Raw genomic sequence first — 24244 nt, 5'->3', positions numbered from 1 at the left:
CCCTTTAGATGTCCTCGACTGTTGCCTTTCCATCTCCGGCTTGGTCGCCATCTGATGATCTATGAACGGGACACACCGGTGTGGTCTCCCATGACGAAATGCGTTCTGTTAGATCCCAGGCAGTTTATTCGTGGTAGACCATCTGAGTTGCCACAGCTCTGCCCGAGACTATTTTAACAGGTCCAGACCGGAGGCACCCCCCACCGTGTTGCTAGTGTATGGCTATCTCTGTCCTGAAGAATGTCTGGTGCACAACAGAGCTGGTGTGTCCCTTACACCGAGGTCAGTACTGACATGGTCAGCCCAATCACCGAAGAAGGTCCACGCCTCTAAGGGGGTTGCCCCCAAATCACCATCTCCAGGGGCGCCAATCCTGCAGCAGGGCCAAGGAGCTGCCCACAGTCCAGATGGCTGGCCTCTCAGGCGTCTGAGCCCGTTCTCCTAAGCGTGTGGTGCGCCTGCTTTATATTAAGTTGTAGAAAGAAGGAGGGGGGCTCGAACGCATAGTGTCCCCCTACATACCCCTGACACCCCTTGCAGGATTGCCTCGTACCTGCCACACCATTGCCTCGCTGCCCGCAGTAGCCCTGCGGCTCCTCTGTAGTCCCGTCTCTCTGTCAGCTGCTCCAGGGATCATTTGCTGGGGGCGGGTAGTCCCGTCTCTCTGTCAGCTGCTCCAGGGATCATTTGCTGGGGGCGGGGGCCCCTCCAACGCACCCCGCTCGTCTCCTTCGCCTCCTATGCGCCTTCGAATATGCGCCCAAAAAGTTCAGGGGAAAGGTCAAGACCGGCGAGACCCGGTCCACGACCCCGATGTTTTGAAACTGCGCCCGGCCGCTGCCTGCACCCGAGTTCCCAGCTCAGGGCTCGACAAAGGTCGCAATTAGTAGGTGCTGTATCTCCGGCCGCCGGTGTCGTAGAGGGGCCAGAGTTTCTGCCGGGAGCCCCGCTTGTATTCCGCCATCAGGTGGTGTGCCTCACTATCAGGATAAGTTGCAGGATCTCAGGGCTGGGGGACGGGTACTACAGAGCTGAGGACTTACGCGGCAATCTTTGACCGGCGGGCAGCTCCTCCCCCTCTATTCCAGTGTGTGGTCAGGGGACCCTGGGGAGTTTGTGAAGCACACTCGGGGGTTCTGTGACTACTTAGAAAATTACATTATATAAGTAGATGAATGGAGTATATAAATAATCAAAATGTAAAATCAGACATTTTAAAACATTCTTTAAATATGAAGGAATTTGAAATTGGAGGCAAAAAAATGAAGTTAGTATACTCAGATTGATTTGTGGGAGCAGTGCAAGTGCATAAAACAGAATATAGTCAATTGAATTTAGAAATGCTCCAAACTTCTTATTAAAATTAACATTTAGATGTTTTCAAATTTATTTGTGAACTAAATGAAATATTTCATAATTTTCGCAATTGTTTGATGAATAAGTGGTTCTCTATTTTGTGTATGTTGTTTTTCAGTTTAAATCATAGGAAATGATTAGAGCAAGACCCCCCGGCTTCCACTAATGACACAGTTGGGGTCCCCAGATTCCAATAATGATTCAGTGGGGGCCCACGGGTTCCAGTAATGATTAAGTGGGGGTCCTCAGAAGTCAAAATGTGACTAAGCACTGTTCTATGCTATTGTATCATCTTACAAAGCAGGTTAAAAAATGTGGGACTCTTAAATGTAATGCAATCCTAGCTTTTTCATAGACACAATCTTTTCCCCGGAAATATATCCCTTTTCTGTGGCCCTTTTTTTTAGAGGGGTTCGTTTTTTAATTCTAGATGCTGCACTTCTCCATCTAGCCTGGTCTGCAAAATGCTGCTGGTCTCACCCTATCATGACTTTCATTGCAGAAGCTAGGCAGACGTTGGCAGCTCGCTATTAATATCTTGTATGCTAGCACCATATCATAAAATGATACACTGTCTTTATGTGTATTCATTTAACTCAGGGGTAGTGTATGGACTGCAGACAGCACAGCTTAGAAACAGTGCAGAGTGACTGCTTCTCTTTCTTTGAGTTTTGCTGTCTACACCTCATTCACTAACTAGGGGAAATTCCAAGGTAAATCAATAAGCTTTAGACAAGCAAACACATAAAACAGGTGTACAGCTTTGCTCTGTACCAGTGTACCTGTTGATGATATGGTCCCAGGTTCAACTCACACTTGTCATTCATTAAAAGGTACTTTTTAGATGCCTTTGAAAATCAGACACTTTTTGCATGGTCATGCATGTGTTTGTGTGTGCCCTAATGTTAAAAAATATATATAAATGCTAACATAGAATGCTTGGCTGTAGCGATTTCGAATCGCCTATCATCTAAATATGCGGCTGTTGCAAACTCACTTTATCCCCTTCCGAAACAGAGTTTCATTAATATCATTTTCAAACGTATAAAGAAGGAATGGCAAGGGCAGGAAGTAAGATGAGTAAAGGTTAGACATGCAGGCCTCATCCACAAAATCAACGTACCTGATCATACATTTTTCATGTTTTATATCTTGGCATTGGTAATGACAAATCCCCCTTACTGGTGAAGTTGGATTTAACCTTACTGTTTTAGAACTGCCACTTTTAGAAAGTGATAAAAAAACAATGACTCTGTCTCAGATTTGTTTAAGGCCACTCTATTTATTTTCGAGGAATGTCTGACATAATATCGACAGACAGAATATCGACATGCAAAAATATCGGAGCAAAAATATCGACAGCAAAAATATCAGAATCCTATCTTCATTAAGGTAAGTACAAAAATATCGAAAAAATAATATCGAAGTACAAAAATATCGGAATAAAAAATATTGTTTTTTTAAAAGTATTAATAATAATGTAAAAATAATATTTAAATACATATAATTTTACAAGTATTAAATAAAAATATTAAAACAAAATTAAAACTAATACATATACATTTAAAATAAATAAAACACTGAAAAATTTAAAGTAATTTTAATTTTTTTCATCTAATTCATTTGATGTAATGTAATATTTTTTTGTTTTTACCCTGTACACCTGTACCACAAAAACCCCAAACTGACCCTGAACCCTAAAAATATCCCTGTACCCCAAAACCCCAAAACTGACCCTAAACCCAAAAAATACCCCTTTACCCAAAAACTGAAAACTGACCCTGACCCCTAAAAATACCCCTTTACCCAAAAACTGAAAACTGACCCTAAACCCTAAAAATACCCCTTTACCCAAAAACTGAAAACTGACCCTGAACCCTAAAAATACCCCTTTACCCATGAACTGAAAACTGACCCAGAACCCTAAAATTACCCCTTTACCCAAAAACTGAAAACTGACCCTGAACCCTAAAAATACCCCTTTACCCAAAAACTGAAAACTGACCCTGAACCCTAAAAATACCCCTTTACCCAAAAACTGAAAACTGACCCTGAACCCTAAAAATACCCCTTTACCCATGAACTGAAAACTGACCCTGAACCCTAAAAATACCCCTGTACACATGAACTGAAAACTGACCCTGAACCCTAAAAATAGCCCTGTACCCAAAATTAATTAATATTATTTAATTACCAATTAATTATTAATTAACAATAACAATAAAGTAAATATATTAGCACATTTGCTGTAATTAATTTAATTTAATAATTAATATTATTTTGCCCAATTAATTAATTAAGAATAACAATAAATTATATATAAAAAATTACTATAATTAATGTAATAAAATAATTAACAGTAATTAATTACCAACTAATTAATAATTATAAATATGTAAAAAATTATAATAATTAATTAACTAATTAATAGAAATTAATTACCAATTAATTATTAATTAAAATATGTACAAACATATATCAATTAATTCATTATTATTAAATTACTTCCCACCCTATTCCCCTATAAACCCATAACCCGCTACAGAACATATTTATCAATTAATCAATTAATTAAAAATCATTAAAAATGTATTCTCAATTAATTAATTAATAATTCCTACTAATTAATAATTAATTTAACATAATTAAATTACATCCCACCCTATTCCCCTATAAACCCACAACACGCTACAGTAGTAAAAGACAATATTTAATTAAATTACATTAAAAATAAATATAAAACATAATAAATACAATATAATATACACTAAATTTATTTAAAAATTGATATTAGTAACATCAAAGTTATTAATTTCGATATTGTTAACATCGATATTTACAACTTCGATATTACTGATATCATACCAATATCGATATTTAGACTGTCGATATTACTTACCTTCGATATTTTTGTATATCGATATTTAAACTTCGATATTTTGGTATATCGATATTAGCCACAGTAAGTCCACATGTGTACCCGCGTTACACGTAACAGGGCGGCCAAGGGAGGGTTGGCCCACAACGGGCCTATGGACGTCTTCATCACGCGGACAACCAAGGCGATAGACCACGAAATCGATAAACTGCAAACTAGAGTGTCCCTTGACTTGGAAGCGGCTAGGAAGCTGTCACTCGAATTTGCCTCCCATAAGAAATCCTCTCTTGGACACATAGCTACTGCTATTTCCCCTAATCGCATTTGCATGCGGGAGGGTGTTATAGCGGTGGTTGATGTCCACGATATGCCTGTTCTGCCCACTCCCTCTCCACTTCTAGGTCTACCTGCTCTGCCTGACGGCCCGCTCACTGTTGAGGGTAGCCCTCTTGTTCCCCCCATTTCTTCCCCACAATCACTTGATATATCTCTGGCCTCCACCTCATATGGCGGTCTCGATAACATTCCGGTGAACTCCAATAAGAGAAAACGTTCTCCCAGCCCAACTTCCCCCCGGAAAAAACTGCCAATGCAGGGTGCCAATCTGCCCACCAGTGATAACACAATAGCTGATGCCAGTCCGGCTATGTCTTTCCTCTCCCCATTGGTTCCTTGTGGTGAAAATATCGTGGGGCAAGTCCCTTTAGATTCTGGAGGCACCCCACCACCTGAGAGATCAGTCCCGGGTTGGACTAATCAAGAAGGGAGGGAGAGGGAATTTATAGGAGTGGTTTGGGAGTCTCTAAAAAATCTCCTATCTCCCCTGGATTGAAGGCTTTCTCGTATAGAGAACAATCTCCTTGAGATGGAGAAAAGCATTATCGCCTTGGCCACTCTTGGCCTGAGAGGCCTTGAACGCCAGGGTTTGATTGATAGTAATATGGTTACACAGGTTCCTACCCCACTTCCTACAGCTATCCCTGGTTTGCCCCCTAATCCCACTCTGCCCTGTCCTACCCACCCTATTCCCAAACCCCGTACCAGGAGTCTCATTACTGCAAACCTGCCCCCCCAGGCCAGGGCTAACACCTTAAATGCTCCAGCAACACAATCTCATATTGGCACTACATTAGCTGCACCGAGAGCCCAGAACTCAATTAGCTCTAGTTCCCGCCCTGCCCAGGCCCCTCGGAACAACACTACACCAGCCGCACTGAGAGTTCAGAATCCAGCTAGCTCTAGTTCCCGTCCCGTCCAGGCCCCCCGGAACAAACCCCCTACTCATTCTGCTAGGGGTCCTCATACCAGGAACAACTTTCGAGGAGGTTACATCGACCTTCCTCCTGAAGCAAATGATTATATGGTGGTTTTGACGGGTGTCCCGGAATTGGAGAATGGCCAATACGAAGACCAGCATTCCCTACGCAATAAAGTTATGCATTGGCTTAACACTTATAGACCTATCCCCAATGGTAGGAGGAGTAGAGTCTTAACGACACGAAGAGTTCCATGGGTGGGTACTACGAGGAAATCGACCCCCGGTGACTGTATAGTCGTAACTTTTGATGATGTGTATACGGCCAGACACATTTGGTCTCCTGGGAACCAAGATTGGGGTTCCTCTATTGCCCCGAGGCCTTTGTCATTCTTCTATCCCCCCGTGCTGTATGTCCGCAGGGGGGTTTTTGGCCTACAGTCCCCCAACAGCCTAGTTGGGGATACCTTCCCACTGCGTGTAACCCAAACAGTGGTTGGCCTGGAAATGTAACCTCTGATAGGTTTGGCAGCCTGGAGGATGTCGATTGACTCCTATTGCCCCCACCAACAGCACTACCAAGTAATCCCAATGGTCTTGTATTGGAGACGGGGAGAGCATCCTTGGCGGCTACCGTGGGTGTGATTAGTACTTCCCCTCCTACCCAGTCCTCAATCCAGGCCCCCTTTACACAGGATCTGGTGCACCTTTCCTCAGCTGTTTGTCCTCCTACTACTCCCCTAGCCTTAAACCTGATTGCCCCCGATGTCTCGTCACCTGCAGCTTCTCTCCAATCTTCCAGGGTCGATGATATCCATGTCATCTCTCCAGTTTCTGAGCCACAGTCTGGTAAGACCTTGACAGGTGTTCCCCAGCTTAAAATCTTAAGCTGGAATGTGGCAGGGCTTGCTCGGAATTTTGACAAACCTGATTGGATTTCTTTTATGGAGCCTTTTGGGATCTGCCTTTTACAAGAAACTTGGTGCCTGGAGCCCGTGCACAGGGTCGGCTTTACCACCTACTCTGTGCCGGCCTCCAGGTCCAAAGGCAGTAAAGGCCGTCCTTCTGGTGGCCTTCTCATCTGGGTTAGTGTATCGCTGGGGCTCACAGTAAAACACATAAATTCACCATCTCCAGATCTTTTGAGACTCACTATTCAATGCCCGGGGGGCAAGACCCTAGAGCTTTTCAACCTGTACTTAAGGGGGGCCAGGGCAGGGAACTCGAGCCCCTTGTCTTTAACTGGAGTTGAAGAGGAGCTAACTGGCTGCAACATTGACTCCTTCACTATTCTGGCCGGGGATTTTAATTGTTGTTTCGAGCCTCTGGCCAGTGATGACATTTTGGACACATGGGAGGACGATGCCAAGAGAGGCATTCCCTTGCTTGCTCTCGACCCCATCAAGAAATGGACACAGAATGCCATTGATATTAACGCACTTTGCTTGGAATACGCCCTCAGAGCCACTAATGGCCGTTGCAAGTCAGATACTGGGGGTGCACACACATTTAACAGGATTGGACACACCTCCAGAATCGACTACGTGCTGTTAAACTACAACCTGTGGGAATATGTCCTTGATATGGTTGTCCAACAATCCACGGATAGTGACCACAATCCTTTGATCCTTTCGCTTGTTCTACCGTGGGATCTAGGGGCCACAGCATTATCCCGGCCAACTTGGAAATCATTCCACGAAGTTGTTCCATCTAACTGCGGGAGGCGACTGAAGTGGGCTAAGGTTGCTTCTGATGTTACAAGAATGGCCCAAGTACAGTCCATAATGATGGAAGCTAAGTGTATCGCAGGCACGCTGGACTCTGACACTCCTATCCTCGTGCCATTTGTGGAGACTATTGTATCACTTAGTAATCTTTTTCTGGTTCCTGAGGGGAGGGGGGGGTCCAAGCGGAGCAACGAGACTAGGGGTAGAGATCAATGGTACACCCACGCTTGCCGCCAAGCAAAAAGTGAGCTAATCGTGGCGGTCAGTGCTAAAGACCCGGCTTTGATTTCACTAGCTAGGAAAAACTACAAGAAGACTCAAGCTGCGGCAAAGGTCACTCACGAAACTAATTTCTGGAGTGATTTAATGGAGGCTGGCTTTAGAAAGGACTCAAGGGCTTTCTGGGCTCTGATTAGAGGTAGGGACAGGCCTGTTGACTCCCTGCTTACATGTAATATCACAGGGGAGGTTTGGTTGGCCCACTTTTCTAAACTCTACTCTAACTCCCTGGGGGTATTGGGTCCAAGTAGGAGTACTAGTCATATAGTGTCAGCTGATAGCTCTCATCCTGGTCCCACTTTTTCATCTAGGGAGGTGGAGATAGCAATCAGGTGTATCGTCCCCAACAAGGCGGCAGGCCCAGATGGAGTCCCCGGTGACTTGCTTCGTAGCAACGTAGAGGTTTGGAGCCTATACATTGCTAAACTCCTGAATGAGGCAATGGTGGGTGGCGGTTTCCCGGATTCTTGGAGGGGTGCGGAAGTTGTCCCCATTTTTAAAAAGGGCTGCAGGGACGATCCGGCCAACTACCGACCCATAAGTCTGCTTGATTCCACCCAGAAGGCAGCAGGGAAGGTAGTTTTGGGTAGGATCTTGCAGTGGGCCGAGGAAACGAAGGTTTTGTCTGACTTTCAGGCCGGCTTCAGATCTGGAACCGGCACGATTGAGCAGACATTCCGTTTCCTAATGCTTTATTGGAAAATGGTCAAACTGGGCAAGGGCAGTCTGTATCTCGCTTTCATCGATTTACGGACTGCCTTTGACCTCGTTCCACGCAACCAACTGTGGGCTGTACTCGAGGGTATGGGCATGCCCGCGTATTTGTTAGCCTTAACTATCAAATTCCACGAAAGCAACTTTGCCCAAATTAGATGGGGTCAGCAGGGCCAAAAAACATCTCGGATTCCTGTTGACAGGGGCGTCCGCCAGGGGTGTGTGCTAGCTCCCACTCTGTTTTCTCTATATCTAAACGGAGTGGTAGAGCACCTTCTCCAACTACCAGCAGATGCTCCTTCCCTGGCGGGCAGAAAGATACCAACGCTCCTGTTCGCAGACGACACCCTGCTGATTTCGAAATCCCCGAAGGGCCTCCAAACTCTGTTAACGAGGTTCCAGGGCTTCTGCAACGCAAGGGGCTTGGCTATTAACATCAACAAAACCAAGTTCCTTGTGCTGAACCCCCCCAGGAAGACAGTCTACCCGCCATCTATAGACGCAGTACCTTTAGAAAGGGTCAGGGAATTCGATTATTTAGGAATCAGACTTTGTGATACCATGTCTTGGAAGGCGCATCATCAAAAATCCATCTTGACATATAGGAGGGTCACGGGCGCTCTCCTAAAAGAGCATCGCGCCTCACCCCTTAAACCCATCGGGGTGATACTTGACATCTACAAGGCAAAGGCTGTGAGTGCGGCATTATACGGGGCTGAATTGTGGGGTACCCAGAAATCTGATACCCTTTCCCATCTGGAGAATAAGTTCCACAAAGATCTAATGCGGCTCCCCCATAGCTCTCCCACTCTACCCCTTCTACTTGATACAGGAACACGATCCATAGCCGATCAGGCCAAGCTACGTCCCCTCCTTCTGTGGGCCCGCATATGGAATGTCCCTGAACTTTCAAGCTATGCGGATGCACTAAGCGAACTTCTTTCAACCCCGGGCTGGCATAAGATCGGTTGGCTCCTTGGTGTAAAGCGCCTCCTTTGTGACTTAGGCCTGGATGATGCTTGGGCCAGTAGATCTTCGCCACCCAAACAGCTGCTAAAGAAAATATTCTGGTTGTGGGTGGATAACGAGAGAGTGACCCAACCGAATCTGTGCAGATCAGCTGAGGAGTTTTTGGCTACCAAATCCCGTCCCTTCAGAGAACCCTACCTTGATGTGATTTTGAATCCATCAGATAGGGCGTTGTATTTCAAATTTAGGGCCGGGGTTTTGCCCTTAGGCACAAGGACAGCTAAATGGAAACCACCATGGCAAACTGTAGAAACTTGCCCTTTCTGTACAACTAGGGATGAATCTATTCCCCATCTGTTGTTCGAATGCCCAGCCTACGCTGCTCCCCGTCGCAGATGGTTGAAACCGCTCTGCGCGAGGCTGGGCACTCGGTCACATTTGGAGGCCTTACAGCTGTTAAGATCAGACCCTCACCCACTGTTTGCTTGTGGCCTGGCAAAATTTCTGGGGTGGGCTTGGAGGATAAGAACCGCGAGGAGAAAGATCCTCCAGTAAGGATGCCAATCTACATTCCAGTGGCCTGGTTGCTTTTTGTATGTGTCCCTTCACCATCATTCCTATCAGAAATTGATAATTTTATACTTGCACAAATGTTTTTAGAAAGGATGTTATCTACTAGGTTGTATATTTTTAGCACCCTTCTTGAGATTTTGTCAGTTTTGATGTATAACTGTTTTTATGCTCACATTGATTTTTACTGTAATGCTTTTATGAAATGAAACATTTCGAAATAAAGCTATACAACAATACTATTAGTAACATCAAAGTTATTAATTTCGATATTGTTAACATCGATATTTACAACTTCGATATTACTGATATCATACCAATATCGATATTTAGACTGTCGATATTACTTACCTTCGATATTTTTGTATATCGATATTTAAACTTCGATATTTTGGTATATCGATATTTAAAACTCAATATTTTGTCTGTGTATCATTTTCGAGAGACCTAAAGCATCTAACCAAACCTATTCTTAGATGCCTGCATTTATCTTCAATAATTTCATCATTTAACTTAGATACATATATGCAATTTCAAATGTCCAAGTTTTAAAAAACCATGATACATATAACGATCATATGATTGTGAAAAATTAAATCAAAACAATAGTGCATGAATACATTGGTTACAAAAATACTTTATACGATTCAAAATTCACATTTACTACAGTACACCAGTACTTTTTTAAAACATGTAGGTCCTATGTATTGAATCTTTCTATTCTAGGACCAGAGTCACAGGGAAAAACATTTCAAATAATGCAATTTTCCTTATGGAGCCCTCTGTGAACAATAATAAACTCTACTAGAAACAGCCGACGCGTTTCCAAACCCGATAATGGATTGTCGGGTTTTTCATCAGGGCTTGACTGGGTACCAATTTAAAAATAAAGGGGGAACAGTTCAGTATTTTGGACGTCACCTCTTATGGTGTTACACACTGTCTGTGTAGGAATAAGGAAAGTTACCTCTGTCTCATAAAGGTTACTTGGTCACTGTGTCCTTATGCTTGTAGCGTGTCATTTAAAACGACTTTTGGTTCTGCAATTAAAAATGAGTGAATCTTATTAACTACAATTCTGGGGAGCTACACTCTTGCATTATTTATTCTAGCCGTACATATAAACAAAACTGACTGTTTATGTTGGCATCTCCAAGACTATGATGTTCATCTTGCTTTAAAGCAGGTATTTGCTTCGGATCACTTGGAGCCGGTTGGGGCTGGGGTAACGTTTATCTATTAAGAATTACAATGAGGCCATTACCGTCTGAGATTCAAGTGGGCTACACTATTTCGAGGTTTCCCATAGCGAAAGACTTACTTAGATGATGTCCTTATGTCGCGTATGTAGATGTGCTGGCGTTCTTCTCGATTATGGCGGCAGCACGGGAAGAGACCTTTCAGTCGTCTCTGTTGTCTAAAAACAATAGCGCGAATTTGTCACCATATTTATTGATGGCATGTTCCTACGCGTTTTGTTGAATTTTTGACTGCGCGTCTCACCTTTTATTCAGCTTGCAGCAGCGTCACCCGAGCGTTTGTCTCTGCACTGCTCGCGTTAGAAGTTTGATGAATGTGCGCTGCATTTCTGGCCCGATTAGATAAATTGCAGGGCGCAATGGGAAACAGAGGGATTTGTGGGAGATGCAGTGATTTTAGCTTGGAGGTTGCAGAAACACTTGAGAGAGTGGTTTTTGAGTTTCGTTAAGTGATAAACATATTCTACGGTGGTCATCATTATTGGGGCTCAGCGTATAGCTTGTTGCAATTCCGACATCTCGTTCAGCCCTTCAATCACACAGTTGAATTTTAAAATCAAATATGCATCTTTTTTTGAAGTTTTTTTTCAACATCACCTCCACGAGGTGGATTTTTAATGCCAGATAGTACCGTCCTTTTGAAGTCTTTCTCTGTATGCTCATGTTCTACAAAGTGTTGAACCATTGGGGCGGTCAACACTTTCTGTTTGATTCGTAACCTATGTTGGGTCAATCTCTGATTAATTTGTTGGTTGGTCTTCCCAATATAAATTTTTGGGCACGGGTATATTATGGCGTACACTATATTTTTACTCTTGCAGTTGGTAAATTCTTTGTGCGTTCATTTAATGGAGTTGAAATGGAACACTGTTCCCTCCATTGCATTTGCACACAATAGGCATGTCCCACACTTGTGGTGACCTTCGACCGGTTTTAGGTTCCATATCGCGTGCAGATCTGACTTGACTTTCGTGACGCCCATGTCTGCTCTGATGATTTGTTGGCCTATGCTCCTATTTTTCTTTAGGGCAAAAAGTGGTCTTTCCCTTGGCATTTCTAGGTTATACAGTAGATGCCAATTTTTTTGTATAATGGCTTTGAATTTGTTGGTGTTAGGGCCATACATCGATACACAGACTAATCGGACCAGAGGCTTTTTTTATTAATCAACAGTTCCTCTCTAGCGGTGAACCAAGCGCATTTGGTAGCATGTTTTAGCAACTTCTTTGGGTAAATTGGCTTTTAGGCTCTGAGGATGAAAGCTCCTATAATGGGGTAGAGTGTTCTTGTCTGTTTTCTTGCCGTATAAGGTAGTCGCTAGTTTATGCTCCTGTGGGAAGACCTCAACGTATAAAAAAGTCAGACGTGTATGACTGTATGAGATGCTGAAACATACTCATTGGACTTTTGTTGTTTTGGCCTTAATGTGTTTATAATATAACAAACATTTTTAATAATCGGGTGTTGAGTCTTTTTGTGGTGTATTCATTGTGTTACTGTGTGTGAGTTTGTGTTTCACAAATACTTTACACATTGCCTCTTTTGATACGCCTGCCTGCTGTGCACCAAGCTACCGAAGGGTAAGCACAGATCAACTCACTTGTGTATCTAGCTTAACCTGACTAGAGTGGTGGGTTCTGCCTTTTTCTGTACTTTTAAGTTTTACATGTCCTGGTAGTGACAAACAGCTACATTCATTTTTCACTACTGTGAGGCCTACTCATTGGGAACAGTTTTAAGCTGTAATTCCTGATTAGAAAGGAGTAGATGTATCTTTGGAATGGTACTGATAAATACTCTTTACTGGTAGAGTTCAATTTAACAGTACTGGTTTAGAAATGCCACTTTTAGAAAGTGGACATTTCTCTATTCTTACTGCTCTTTGTGCCTTGCAGCCTGTCTCCAATACATGTCTGGGATGGGTGACAGCTCCACTTTGTGCATTCCTTCTAAACAGCCACAAACACAGGAGAACTCATCTACAATCATCTACATTACAGATAGCTGTTCCTGGGCAGGAAGAGCGAGGGGGAGCAAACTCTTACAACTGAATCGACAGTGTCCTTTGTCCTACACCAAGGACTGATTACCCCCTACTGATAGCCTGGCAGGCAGGACTTTGTTGAAAGGGGACCTGTGCACTTCAAGGGCCTGCTTTGGAATCAACCCACTTCAAAGGCATATTTGGGTATAAGTAATGGGGCTCTGACCCTACCAAGACACTACTGGACCTGTGAAGAACTCTGCTAGGAGTAAAGACTCCTGTACCACAAGGATTGCCACTTTGTCTGACTGCTGCTCTGAGGGAAATGATTTCTGCTTTGCTGAGCTGCTCTGCTGCCTACTGATCTCTGCCTTGCTTAAAAAAAATACTGAATCGATCTCACTTGAACCCAGACTGACTCCAAGGGCTTGAGAATTCCACAGTACACTGAATTTTTGGAGCACAAAAGCACAAAATAAATTCTCAATTATATGCAAATCACAAGAGTAAATAAAGCAAATTCTCTCAAGAATAAACAATGGGGCTTTTGCAGTTCTTGTCTTTAATTTCGTCACATTCCAATCCTTTTGCCAGCGCGTTTCGCCGTGGTTGGTTAACCTGCGGCTTCATCAGGGCTTAGGCTTATCAAAAGTTATTGTACCTCGCTGGAGTCTTTCTTTCTAGTTATCTTCCTCCTCTATGTTTATATCAGGTCAAACACTGTTTCATACTCTATATATATGTTTCCACTTTGAAATCAAAATCATGTGCCCAATGAAGTCTTGAATCAGTATCATAAAGGCTTCTCTATTCCATCATATGTTTGTCAGTATTCACAGTATTTTAAATCACATTTGTACTGCAGACTATAAAGTCCTGTGTAATGCAGATCTGCCGCGAGGCAATCTCCTTTAATTTACCTCTTATCAGAGGAAATGTTTGGAGTCCTTCGGTCGCGTCTCACCCGTGTGCAGGTTCACCTGCACACGGGCGTGATGCCACCGAAGTGGACAAGAGCACTGGTGGTCCCCCAATGCTACAGGGCCTTCCTACTGGAGCTGGCTCACAAGGTTGCCCTGGCAGTACATCTGGGTCAAGACAAGACCATTGCAAGTTTTGTCCCACACGTTTATTGGCTCTATGATCTAGAATTGCAGAGATGCACTCTGTAAGACTTGTCTAACCTGCAAGGCCAGTGGGGAGACAGGGCAGAGACTGAAATCCACCCCCTCTTAATCTCTTGCCTGTCGTTGGCACACCTTTGAGCAGATGGGCATCAACATTGTTGGGCCTATGTAAATGTGTAAATGTGTTTGTATTTATATAGCACACTTCTACCCTGAGGTCTCGTAGCGCTGTATTCATACCGCTGTGGAACCCTTGCTAGCTTTCCTATGGAACCCAAGATTGCATCAGGCAACAGGTTGAACATGGTTCTGGTCGATCATGCCACTAGGTACACAGAGGCAATCCCTCTGAAAACCATGACTACACAGCAGTGACAAAGGTCCTGGTAGAGATTATTACCCGAGTGGGTTTCTCCAAGAAAGTTGTGTCTGATAGGGGAACACACTTCACATCTGCAGTCCATTTGAAAGGAGTGTGGGTAACTTACAAGTATTAAACTCCTTACCACCCACAAACAAATGGGCTTGTTGTGAGATTCAAAAAGACCCTAAAGGGCATGACTAAAGGCCTACCTGAGGCCCTGAGGAATAAGTGTGACATCCTCTTGCCATGTCTGTTGTTTGCCTAGAGGGAGGTACTACAGAAGGGAGTGGGCTTCAGCTTCTTTGACCTTCTGTACGGACAACCTGTTAGAGGCCCTCTATGTTTGCCCCCCGAAACCCAGACTGAGGTTAAAACATACTTGGGCCTCACTGGCTACTATTGGAGGTTTGTCAAGGGATATGGCACCAGTGTTGCCCCCTTGACAGAGCTGACGTCTAAGAAGCAGCCCAGAAATGTGATTTGGACAGAGGCATGCCAAATTGCATTTGACTCCCTGAAGTAGGCCATGTGCACACCCCCTGCGCTCCGAGCCCCTGACCTCTCCAAGGAGTGTATCATTCAAACAGATGGCACAGGGGCAGTGTTATCACAGCTAAACGAAGAAGGCCTGGACCAACCTGTAGCCTTCATCTCCAGGAGGTTCCTCCCAGGGAACAGGGAGAGGAGTTAGCCTAACAGCTAGGGCGGTCGACCTTGAATCTGGGGAACCAGGTTTGAGTCTCGGCAATGAAGCTTAACATTCTGTCATTCTGGGCAAATCACTTAATCTCCTGGGCCTTACAAAAATAAATGTGTTGTCATGTAACTCAACTAGTGCTATGCAAAGTGCTCTGATACCCGATACCAGGTCAAGTTTGCGCTATATAAAACTCCTTGAAAAAAAAGAAAGGAAAAAAAACTGAGGTGGAGTGCTATAGAGAGGGATGCTTTTGCTGTGGTCTGGGCACTGAAGAAGATAAGGCCATACCTGTTTGACACTCACTTCCTGATTCAGATTGCCTACAGACCCCTCAGGTGACTCATACAAATGATTGGTGAGAATCCAAAATGGTTGAGGTGGTCCAATTCCATACAGCGTACGGACTTCAGGCTGGAACACAGACCTGAGGTAGACCAAGCCAATGCTGATGGTCTATCTAAGTTCTTCCGTCTTAGTGATGAGAACTCCCTAGAGGTTTGGTAGATCTCCCCACTTTCAGCTGGGGGGGACATGTGTTAGACCTCTCATTATTAGCGTGGTCTTCCCCAAAACCTTTTTCCTGCTTAGCTCCACTTTTTGCTATATTTTTTTGCTGGCCTTAGTACTCTGAGCACTTTACCACTGATAACCAGTGCTAAAGTACCGGTGCTTCTCTCCTAAACATGGTGACATTGGTGTATTCATGATTGTCATATTTAGTTTACTTATAAGTCCCTTTTAATGTGGTATTCCATTCATCCTGGGCCTGTAATCTAAATGCTAGTTGTGGGCCTGATGCACTGATTGTGCCACCCACACAAGTAGCCTTTCATACATTTCTCTGGCCTGCCACTGCAAGGTCTGTGTGTGCAGTTTATTTATTTATTTATTTTTATTTATTTATTAGGCTTGTAAAGCGCGACAGCTACCCAAAAGGCTTTCCCGGCGCTTACTGCCACTTCGACTTTTCATTAATAACCACTCGCCAAGTCTTCAACTCCCCTATTATTTCACATAAGTCATCCATAAGGTAGACCCTAGGTAGCCCTAAGGGCAGGGTGAGGTGTAATTAAAAGGTAGGAAAAATACTTTTACATTTAACATGTCCTGGTAGTGACAAACAGCTACATTTGTTTTTCACTACTGTAAGGCCTACTCCGCTGCAGGCTGGCATTGGGAATTCCTTGAAACACTTTAAGGCTATAATTCCTGATTACAAAGGAGTAGCTGCATCATATTTCATATCTTTGGAACGGCAAGGATAAATCCTCTTTACTTGTAAGGTTGGACTTAACAGTACTGTTTTACAAATGTCACCTTTAGAAAGTGGATATTTCTCTGCTCTTACTGCTCATTGTGCCTTGCAACCTATCTCCAATACACGTCTGAGATGGGTGACAGCTACACTGAGGGTCATCAAAGACTTCCTGCAACTTTGCAATAACACCTGGACTCTGCCATCTCTGGGGCCTGCCCTGCCAAGGTATGCAGATTCAGTCCTGGGCCCTTGAAAAGTGATTTCTGCTGCCCAGCACCATCAAAATTGACACAGTGGCGTCTTTGCGCCAATCCAAACTGACACATTGCCCTTCAATGCTGAGGCAGAAGCTGATCGACAACATTGTCTCAACAGACTGCTCGGCTCGATGACCACAGGCAGCATGGCTCAAGAATGACGCAGTGCCTGCATCATAAACAGGTTCTTAATCGCTTGCGCGGATCGGAACCAATTCATCGAGACTTCAAAGTCGATGCATTGTTCCACCTGAGGTACTTTCTCAGCAGGTCCTGCGTGAGTCCTGTGACTGGCCTGCCCTCCATCGCGGTCGGCCTGAACTTTGGATTTTACCAGGTCCATCGTGACTTCAGGTAACCACTTAGTGCTATTGACTTCTAAGCACTACTTTTTGATTTAATCTTTAACATTTCATAACTCCTGTTCTACTTATTGGAATTTTGTTGTTTTGGTGTTGTTTTACTAATAAAATTATTCTCTATTTTTCTAAACCTGTGTGGAGTAGTTTTGTGGTGTTTTTATTGCGTGACTGTGTGTGTGTGAGTTTGTTGTAGAAATACTTTGCGCATTACCTCTTTAGATAAACTTGACTGCTCTGTACCAAGCTACCAAAGGGTGAGCACAGGCTATCTTTTCATGTGTATTTATCTTACCCTGATTAGGATTGTGGTCCCTTCTTGGACAGGGTGAATGCCTCTGCCAAGTAGAGACTTGGGGCTTATTTACAAGCCTCTTGCGCCACCGGTATGTCACTTTTCACAGATTCAAAGTGACACACCGGCAGTGTAAGGGCTTTTTAAATAAGCCCCCCAGTCTTTACAGTATATATTTTCCATTTGTAACTCCAGATCGACTTATCTGTGATGGTTAGATTGAAATATTTGAAGTAATCAGGGTTCCCAAGGCCTACATGCTCCAAAGATAACCCACTTACACTCAAGAACTGTTGGCACGGAAACTGTAAAAGGCAAAGAACAAGTTTATTAAGACCCCATGGGGTGGTGGTACACTCAAACAGCACCCTTCGGTAATGCAAGAGGTATCACACCGAACACCGGTGTGACCCCGATTTATATACAGTTTTGGGGCAATAAAAGATAGGCGGCACAAGTGAGAACACATTTTAGAGACATATATGGTCATGTTTTGGAACACCGCCAGCTCATTGGAGGGGGCACAACTCCGCTGGTCAGTTTGGCGCACATTCCTAAAGGCTTACTGGTCAATTGGGACTGCGCATGTGCAAGCTTGACCAGTACTAAAAATAGCCTGTTGCTGGGCAGACTGAAGTGGTCAGTGAAACGGACAATGGACTAAAGGGCACGCCGGCCACGAGGCCGCTTATGATCTAAGATGGCCGCTGCAGTATTCAAAATGGCGCTCTCGTTTTCAGCCAAGTTAAGGAGGACAACGTGTAGTTTCAGCTAATCGCTAACGCGGCCATGCCAATTACGACAGGCGACCCTTTTAGCGTTTAGCTGAATCTACCTCATAATGAACATAATCAGGATGTTCGTCCTCGATGTCAATTAACATTATTTGAGTTACCTCTTTATGAAGCATCACTTTGTCATGGGCAAGAGCTCGTCGTGATGGTATGCAAACTGATAGGCACATAGAACATAAGGCTGGGCCACATTGAATACATAGGCACATAAAAAACATTGCTCCCACAATTATACATAGAATTGTCAACAGTTTCCAGCCCCAAGTGGCAAGCATGGACCAGAACCATCCTGAAAGTGTCCAAGTTCCATTGTCCGGATGTATCTCAGCTGCGATCTTGTGGAGCTTAGATATCGCATCATAAACAGATGGAGAATTGTCTGGAATGTATACACAACAACTGCTTCCGATAATTCTACATGCCCCCCCACGATCAGCCAAAACTACGTCCAACACCATCCTGTTTTGAAGCGTAACGATCCTAGAAATCTGTAGTTCCTCGGTAATGTTTCCCAGGGCAATGGCAGTGTCATTCGCTACAGCCTCAACAACACGTGTCAGTCGTCTTATTTTCCGGCTGTTCAGTGCAGCCCCCACAAAGGAGAATAGTCCCAAATTAAAGTCCACATACTGTTGCAAAGCAGTGTCGGTCTGGTCGATGTCATCCAGAACAACAGTTCGCTTAACCCTATTCAAGACGAAATCGTGGTATAACGTGTAATCATTGTGATACATTGGTGGGGCAATGAATACAGGAGGTAGTACAAACGATACATAGCATGTGCCCAACCACCCCAATGGAAGCTGATGGTAACCCTTCGTTCCACAAATAAAATACGTATTCCGTGATGCAACAAATGAGATGCCATTCGGGCTATCAAAAGTGAGAGTAGTATTACATTCGCTTTTCCCCACTGCAATCGAACCCTTATTTCTGATACATAAATCGGCTTTTGTGGCAATGACATTAATGACATGTGCACTGGATACATTAATATTCCTCTGGTTGCTGTACACACGTGGGGCAGACACGTTATCGGGCCTGTACTCTTCCCATTCAAATCGAGTACCCTCAGCCCTTGGAAACCCATCCTTGTCATGGGAACATACTTTATTCAAACGGAAAAGCACCCCCCCTTTGGTTGGCCATCTCAAAGTAAAGAGGAGGGTGTACCAGGCGTTGCATGATCCATTATGTGAAAACGGGAGTGGAATAAGTGGGGTGCCCCCTCTCTTTTGGTGCCCTGGCAACATCCCACACACCCAACAGTTTGAGGTATTGGTCATGTTATGTGTGTGGTGAAGAATCTGAATGAAGCTGTTATTTAGATACGTTTGCCTATGACGTTCTTCATGAAAGGGTAATGTAAAATGAAAATGTTCAGACGGAGCCGGGGTAGTCGGCAGCAAATGTTCACGTACAGGCACCACAAGTTCAACTACCCTGGCTATAACAGCTATCACCACAATAGTCAGGACAAAAAGAAAGGCACCCAATACTTTTTTATCTCGTGATGTTGTTGATGCCATAGTTCAGGAATGTTCGTGCAAAATCTCAAATAGCACAAATTGTTCACAAAGTCTCAGATACACGTGCATGTATACCTAAAAAAGAAAAATACGGTGCTGAACTCCGAGGTAGCCGTTGTTTTCTTCTCCGGCTCAAGACGGGTGTCGCTACACTGGCAGAACTGATCCCCCCCCCTTGGAATTCCTGGTTTCCGTTTCACAAACCTGGAGCGGTAACCAACCAGTCATAAAAACAAAAATCTTCTTATCGAGGGCGCAAGTTGTAGCGCTCTCGTCCGGCAACAGCGTGGTCCGGGAAGGCTCCCTCTACTTCGGCCGACGTCACAGCTGGGCTCTTTTCTTTATCCAAGATCTCTTTGTAGTCGGTCAGCACAGCAGGAGTCACCAGATCCGGAGAGACACGGCGGCAGTGTGTCGAATGCACCCACCGCTTCCTGTTGGTCACTCGTACAGCGGTTCGGGTTGCAAGGAGGACCTGTTCGGGGCCCTTCCACCTGGGCTCCAGACTGCTTGCTCTCTCAAACGACCGAATCATCACGTGGTCACCAGGGCGGAGATCATGGCCCTCTCCAGTAGAGTTGTCAGGGAGCACTTCTCGAACCTGTTGATGAATAGAGAGTAAATCACTTGTTAATCGTGCCAAATAGTCGTTCATCATAACACAAGGCACATCATGTATTAGTCGCGGCTTAGGCACCCCCCAGATATTCATGGGGCGCCCAAACACCACCTCATAGGGCGTAAGGCCAGTTCGTGAATGGGGTACTGATCTAAGAGAGAGTAGTGCTAGCGGCAAAGCGTCTGGCCACTTCAACGATGTAGACGCCACAATTTTGGCCAGTTTAAGCTTCAATGTAGCATTGTACCGCTCGACCAGACCTGCTGACTGAGGGTGGAATACAGCGTGGAACTTCTGCTGAATCCCTAACCCCTTCAGTACATATTCCACAATCTTTCCAACAAAATGAGGCCCATTATCGCTCCACAGAAATTTACAAACTCCAAAGCGAGGAAAGAATTCCTTAAGCAACACCTTAGCTGTTGTCAAAGCCGTATTGTCTTTCGTGGGGAAGGCCTCAACCCATTTGCTAAAGGCACATACCACCACTAAGACGTACTTCAGGTTGTTGCAGCGCTCGAGTTGGATGTAATCCATTTGGAGTACCTCAAATGGTGCAGAAGGTGGAACGAACCCTCCTTTCGGAGTATGGGTCCCCTTTCCAGGATTGTGCTGTAAACAAACCAGGCAGGTCTGCACTACTCTCTTCGCAGTGTTCAGCCCTCATCATCTAGTACCCCATCTGCTGCCCATGCCGCAAGTTCAGATTCAGTAGCTGACTTTTGAATATCCAATATTTCTGCTCTAGCATCACTCCATCGCTCAGCCTGCGATTGTATCACGTACATAGGGGAGCTAGTTCGGGACATAGCCGTTTGTCTTGCTATGCTGTCTGCAAAGGCATTTCCTTGGCCCACTTTATCCGTGATCTTTTTGTGGGCACTGCACTTCACTATCGCTACTTTCTTTGGGCCAAGCAGCGCATTTAGGAGATCACGCACTAGCTCTCCGTGCATAATGTGCTCTCCATGTGATGTCAAAAACCCACGTTCTCTCCAGAGTAGCCCGAAGTCATGTGCCACTCAGAAGGCATACCGGCTGTCCGTGTATATGTTCACACATAGACCAGTACTCAATTCGCAGGCTCTTGTTAAGGCTATCAGCTCTGCTGCCTGAGCCGATTTTTGTGGTATCCTAGCTGTTTCTACCACTGTCTTAAGTGTCGTGATTGCATAGGCTGCGGAAGTCGTACCATCTGGCAGCCTTACACACGATCCATCAACCCACAGTTCCCCATCCACATCTGGAAGTGGGACATCCTGTAAATCGACACGACCCTTTGTCTGTTCCTCGGTCAGGAAAACACAATCATGATGTTTTTCTTCCTGACCCTCCTCGGCCGGATAGGGCAATAAAGTAGCAGGGTTCAAAGTAGCGCATCTTTTCAGTGTAATATGTGGCGCCAAAAGTGTCAGCTCATATCCTGTTAGCCGTGCACTCGTAAGGTATTGGGTCTTTGTTTGGTTTAGCAGGGCATCTACTGCGTGAGGAACTAACACCAACAGTTTGTGGAATAACACTATTCCCTCACTCTGTCGTATGGCCACTGCTGTTGCTGCTACCGCTCGAAAACACCCAGGCAACCCTCGTGCTACAGGATCCAGAATGGCAGAGAAGTATGCACATGGTCTCTGCTTATCCCCGTGTAATTGCACCAACACTGACAACGCGCACCCATCATTCTCGTGCACGTACAATGTGAAAAGCTTCGTATGACCTGGTGTGCCTAACACGGGTGCGGAACAAAGGGCCTGCCTCAACTGTTCAAAAGCCTTCTGACATTCATCTGTCCACTCAAGGGGCATTGGTGTAGCTTTGGACAGTAGCGCTAGCAAAGGTTTTATGATATGTGAAAACCCCATGATCCATTGTCTACAAAAAGACGTCAACCCTATGAAGGCACGTACATCTCTCTGCGTGCGGGGGACTGGTGTGTCTAAGATTGCTTGAATTCGATCAGATGTTAATGCACGCCCCTCCTTAGACAACAGATGACCGAAGTAGGTCACCTGGGGTCTACAATATTGAAGCTTTTTCTTCGAGACCTTATGATTGTTCTGTGCCAAAAAGGAAAGCAACGCAAGTGTACTTTGTTCACATTGTGCATAAGAGTCAGCAGCAAGCAGAAGGTCATCCCCATACTGGATGAGAGCAACGCCAGACTGCAATTTAAAAGAATCCAGCTGCCTTTTCAAAGCCTGGCTGTAGATGCTAGGGCTTTCAGTATAACCTTGGGGAACACGACAAAATCTATACGATTTATTATTTAGCGTAAAGCCAAACAGGTATCTGCTATCAGGATGAACAGGGATGGAAAAGAACGCATTCTTTAAATCAATGACGCTAAACGTGGTGGCCGTTGGTGGAACCAAGGTAAGCAAGGTCGTAATATCGGACACCACCGGGTATTGGGGAATGACAATTTTGTTGATCTCTCGCAGATCAATAATAAAGCGATATATTTTGCCGTCAGTGTCTCTCTTAAGGATCGGAAGAATAGGACTGTTGCAAACATTGTAAGGGACCTCCTCCACAACCCCTGCAGAAATCAAATCCTGAACAATACGTGTCAATGCAATTTCACCTTCTCTCGAGATCTTATATTGTGGCACTCGTGGTAGAGGGGCCCCCTCCTTAACAGTAATGTGTATTGGTGGAATACGCATCTCTCCCACATCCGTATCTGAGGTCGCCCATAACGTATGCGGTAGAGAGGCCAAAGCTGGAACATCTAAGATGGCGTAAAACCTATCGGGGTCAGGATAATTGTCATTCAGGATAACCCGCACTCCCTCAGGGGCGCAACGTATCGTTGCTCGAAAATATTTAAGCAAGTCAATACCCAGGATATTGTCTGGTGTATGGGGCGATAACAAGAATTGACCAAAACTAAAGTATTTGTCAAGACATAGTGCAAGGGGTTTGGACAATGGGCTGGGGGAGGGTGTGCCATCAAACCCTACACATGTAATCATTTCGCCAGACAGGGGAGCCCTCGGAACCAAGTTTTTCGACAAAGCGCTAAGTGTAGCCCCTGTGTCGACAAGAAATTGATCAGTAGAACCCAGAATACCCGCTGTTACATATGGACCCTGCTGATCTACCGGCACTTCAACTGATTCCTTACCCCATCCTACGCAGTCCTATGCATGCACATAATCCTGGTGTTCCACATTCTCTCCCTCCGAAATCTGATATTGATTCCGCCTATCAAACATATTTCGTTCATCCTGGCCACGGCCCCTCTCCTCAACCCTTCCACGATCACTTCCGCTACCTCTTGCTCCCGTATAACCTCCTCTCGACCTTCCACCTCCTCGACCACGCTGACTACGCTGACTACGCTGCTCACGAAGTACCGGACAATCTTCGGCCCAATGCCCAAACTCCTTACAATAAGCGCACTGATCCTCCGCAATATCCGTACGACCATACGACGTATTTCCTCCACCCCGTCTACCTCTATCATTCCCTCTACCCTGTGGTCCCCGAACCTGCGCCAACATCACCTTCGTTTTCAATTCCTTCGCCTTTTTCTCAACACTTTCTTTAGCCTCCAATTCCTGCCGCTCATAATACTGAGCCATAGTTAACAAGAACGCAGGGGTCGCCGTGGCCCAGGAACTTTCACTCGACTTCAATCGTTTTGCAATCTCCGGTAGGAGATTAGCCACATACTTATCTACAAACAGATGCCGACCCGTATCGTCTGTTAAAGATTGACCACTGTAATCATGGAACGCCTCCTCAAAACGTGTAAAGAAATCTGAGACCGTTTCATCGGATTTTTGCTTGCACGACGTTAGCATGGTCCAATCAATCTTTTTAGAGGGAACAAGCGTCTTTAATTTAATCAAGATAGCCGCCGGAAGATCTAGAATTAACTGACAAGGCTTACATGCCGGTTCCCTATCTAAATCGGCAGCATTTATTTCTTTCCATGTGCCCCCC

Source organism: Lissotriton vulgaris, chromosome 6, assembly GCF_964263255.1.
Source record: "Lissotriton vulgaris chromosome 6, aLisVul1.2, whole genome shotgun sequence".
Taxonomy (NCBI): Eukaryota; Metazoa; Chordata; class Amphibia; order Caudata; family Salamandridae; genus Lissotriton; species Lissotriton vulgaris.
The sequence above is the reverse complement of the archived record's forward strand: the minus strand, read 5'-3'. Positions refer to the sequence as shown.